This window comes from Pelodiscus sinensis, chromosome 29 (assembly GCF_052426305.1).
Source record: "Pelodiscus sinensis isolate ZL-2025 chromosome 29, ASM5242630v1, whole genome shotgun sequence".
Taxonomy (NCBI): Eukaryota; Metazoa; Chordata; order Testudines; family Trionychidae; genus Pelodiscus; species Pelodiscus sinensis.
In genome coordinates this window covers 5,668,533-5,673,189 of record NC_143080.1, presented here as the reverse complement: position 1 = coordinate 5,673,189, position 4,657 = coordinate 5,668,533, and positions in this window count along the sequence as shown.

Here is a 4,657-nt window from a genome sequence, read left to right as displayed (position 1 = left end):
CTGCTGGTAGTTGCTTTTTTACATTTAAAAATGGGGGGCAGCACATCCATGAAGCTTGAAAACCTTGTGGCTGCGTCTAGATTGGTATGATTTTCCAGAAATGCTTTTAACGGAAAAACTTTCCGTTAAAAGCATTTTTGAAACAGAGCGTCTAGATTGGCACGGATGCTTTTTCGCAAAAGCACTTTTTGCAGAAAAGCGTCCCTGGCCAATCTAGACGCGCTTTTCCGCAAAAAAGCCCCGATCGCCATTTTCACGATCGGAGCTTTTTTGCGGAAAACAAATCTGAGCTGTCTACACTGGCCCTTTTGCGCAAAAGCATTGCACAAAAGGGACTTTTGCCTGAACAGGAGCAGAATAGTATTTCTGCAAGAAGCACTGATTTCTTACAGTAGGAAGTCAGTGCTTTTGCGGAAATTCAAGTAGCCAGTGTAGACAGCTGGCAAGTTTTTCCAGAAAAGCGGCTGATTTTCTGGAAAAACTGGCCAGTCTAGACCCAGCCTGTGTGTCTTGGGCAAGCATGGGTCTGGATAGTAACATAATATATAATAATAACCAAAGAAAAGAGTTGACACAGTTCATTAAATCCTACACTTGCCATTTTTTTGAACAAGGTGTATTAGCCATTTTCTGTGTACAATTTTTAAATGTCAGGTTTTAAAGATATTATTTTACCATTATTTTAAAGTATATTTTAATGAAATGCCTATTCTGGAAATGTGTATTTTCCCTTGAAATCCAACTGTAGAGAAACCTGCCTCTCAAATCCTTCCTCTGTCAAAATAATTAAATTCCTCTTTTTCATTTCTAGTTGAGTCAGTTAATCCAGATATCTCTCAGTCTCCATCTTTGAATTCCTGAATTTTCTCTGAGATCTGATTAATCCAACACATCACTTGACTGTTTGTCTTCCTAACAGAAGCTCATAGCCCATGTGAATGAGAAATGAAGAGTTTGGGTGTTTGATTGCCAAAAACTGGCACATTTTCAGCTTTGAGGTTTTTATTTTTTTCCCCAAAAAAACATAAAATGTTGAAAAAAAATGTTGTTGAAAACAAAATCCTAATTCTCATCACATATTTTGCATGAAAAAAATTATTTCTCAACAAATTCTAGTAAAAAGGAGCTTCAAGGGGTAGCAGAAAGGAGAAAGACAGCCTGACAGACACAATGAACAATCTGAATAGCAGCAGAAATAAATAGCAGTTCTAGATACTCAGTCAGCATGTCTAAAATTCAGCTCAACAATCTCTGTGGTCAAGGCCTGCAGTTAGGAACATAAGAACAGCCACACTGGGTCAGACCAAAAGTCCATCTAGCCCAGTATCCTGTCTTTTGACAATGGCCAATGCCAGATGCCCCAGAGGGAGTGAACAGAATAGGGAATCTTCAAGAAATCCCTCTCCTGTCACCCATTCCCAGCCTCTGACAGAGGCTACGGACACCATTCCTTACCCATCCTGGCAAATAGCCATTGATGGACCTAACGTCCATGCATTTATCTAGTTCTTTCTTGAATCCTGTTAAAGTCTGAGTCTTCACAACTTCCACTGGTAAAGGGTTCCCAGTCTGTGTGAATAAAAAGTTCCTTTTGTTTGTTTTAAGTCTGATACCTATTAATTTCCTTTTGTGACCCCTAGTTCTTACATTATGGGAACAAGTAAGTAACTTTTCCTTATTCACTTTCTCCACACCTTTCAAGATTTTATAGCCCTCTATCATATCCCTCCTTAGTCTCCTTTTTTTCTAAGCTGAAAAGCCCCAGTCTTTTTAATCTCTCTTCATATGAGACCCATTCCAAATCCCTATTCATTTTTGTTGCCTTTTTCTGAAATTTTTCCAATGCCAATGTATCTTTTTTGAGATGAGGCAACCACATCTGTACACAGTATTGAAGATGTGGGCATACTATGGTTTTATATAAAGTCAATAGGATATTCTCTGTCTTATTTGCTATCCCTTTTTAAATGATTCCTAACATTGTTTGCTTTTTTGACTGCTGCTGCACATTGAGTGGATGTTTTCAGAGAACTGTCCACTATGACCCCAAGATCTCTCTCTTGAGTAGTTACAACTAAATTAGTCCCCATTATACTATATGCATAGTTGGGATTATTTTTTCCGATGTGCATTACTTTACATTTACCAACATTAAATTTCATTTGCCATTTTGTTGCCCAATCACTCGGTTTTGTGAGATCTTTTTAAAGCTCTTCACAGTCTGCTTTGGTATTAACGATCATCTGCAAATTTTGCCACTTCACTAGTTTACTCCTTTCTCCAGGTAATTTATAAATAGGTTGAATAGGACTAGTCCCAGTACGGACCCTTGAGGGACACCACCAGTTACCTCTCTCCATTTGGAAAACTTACCATTTATTTCTACCCTTTGTTTACTGTCCTTTAACAGGTTATCAATCTATGAAAGGACTTTCCCTCTTATACCATGAGAAGTTACTTTACTTAAGATTGGTGAGGGACCTTGTCAAAGACTTTTTGGAAATCTAAATTCTGGATCTATCTACTGGATCCCCCTTGTCCACATGTTTGTTGACCCCCTCAAAGAACTCTAGTAGATTAGTAAGGCATAATTTCCTTTTACAGAAACCACATTGACTTCTCCCTAACAAATTATGTTAATCCATATGTCTGACAATTTTATTCTTTACTATAGCTTCAACTAATTTACGTAGTATTGACGTTAGACTTACCGGTCTGTAATTGCCAGGATCACCTCTAGAGCCCTTTCTAAATAATGGTGTCACATTAACTATCTTCCAGTCATCAGGTATAGAGGCTAATCTAAAGGATAGGTTACAAACCAGAGTTAATAATTCTGCAATTTCACATTTGAGTTATTTCAGAACTCTTGGGTGAATGCCATCTGGTCCCTGTGACTTGTTACAGTAAGGTTTATCAATTTTTTTCCAAAACTTCCTCTAACGACACCTCAGTCTGGGACAATTCCTCATTTCCTCCCCATTTTTCACATTAGCACATTCATCAACTCATGGGAAAGTCCTGACAGTGAAGTAAATACCAGTGAAGTAAAATAAATGGAGCCTCTTAGCAAACAGAATCAACACAAGTGGATATTTTGGCAGAGAGAACTGGAAAATGAAGCAACTGAGGACAGACAATGTGGTGGAGTTTGAGCAATTGCATGTGATTTGTACTCCCCAGCAAACATATGCACAATAGGCAAAACAGTTTTGGTCTGACCAGTCTTATGTCAATGGGAGAAAACGACATTGTGTTCCTTCCTGAGCTATTAAGGATTTTAATATTATTTTGTTGGTCTGCACTGAAACAAGAATCACAAAAGAGGATGAAAGTCTCAAAGACTCAAGAAAAATGTACACAAAATCCCCCATGATTCAACCCTTTCTTACTGGCAAGTTGGGACAAGAGCCTAGAATGAATTACTTAATGTTTTGTCTAAATTGGGTAAAACTGGTAATACTAGATAGGTGACTAGGTTAATAGAAGTTGTACTTCCTTAGTGATCAGCAGCTTCAACCAGCCAGACCTGTTACTTAAAGTATCTGGGCTAGAATGACATAGCTGACTGTAAACAAAGATTTGGGATTCTCCCTCTGCCCCTTCTGAATCCTATCATAGAATTAAAGGATTATAAGAAACCTTGAGATGCCATCAAGGCCAGTACCCTGCACTCATGACAGGACCAAGCACTATCTAGATCAGGAGCGGGAAAGAAATGGCCCACAGGCTGGATTTCGCCTGGCAAGCCTTCAAATCCAGTCCATGGTCCATCCTGTTGGGACCCTCAGACAGGGAGCATCCCCAAGCTGCTCAAAGCTCAGAAATTGTACTGGGGATGGGGGCAGCACACAGAGCTCCTCTCCCTCCTCCCTCCACCCAGCATATAGTGCAGAAGGCACATCAGCCGCTTCAGAGGTCTGGACCTATGGCAGGCAGGGAGATGGCTTGATGATCCGGCTGGACTGCTCGACAGGAGCTGTCTGGGTGAGCGCCTCCTGGACAGAGCCTACCTTTGACATCCCAGCCTCCCAAGGTCACTACTCAGACCTTCTGCCCTCTCTCCTAGGTCACAACCCCATACCAAATCCTACACCCTCTTCTGCACCCATGCCCCCTCTGAGACCTTGCACCCCAATTCCCTATCCGAGCTCCCTTTTTCGCACAACCTCCATCCCACACTCTGCATCCCCTTCATAGAAAACTGTAGCCCATGACAACTTACCAACATTTTGTAGCCCCGCCCCCCGAAATTATGCCCATCCTTGATCCAGATCACCCCTGACACGTGTCTGTCTAACCTGCTTTTAAAAATCTCCAATGATGGAGATTCCACAATTTTGCTAGGCAATTTATTCCAGTGTTTAGCCACCCTGAGAATGAGGGATATTTTCCTCCTTCCTTCGGTTTAACTGGTAATTCAAAGTAAGGATGTAGACGCGGGCAGTTATTCCGGTCTAGTCAATTTCCAAAATGGCGACCGGCCGGGAACATGCTAATGAAGCGCGGGATATTTAAATCCCATGCTTCATTTGCAATTTCGGTCACCCTCATTAGCCTCCCTAGTACAAACTAGGGGGTTGGTGCAGATGTACCCTCTATGAGGGAAAGACAGTAATGGAAAATGTAGAAATGACAAACAGGCTTCATTTCAGTT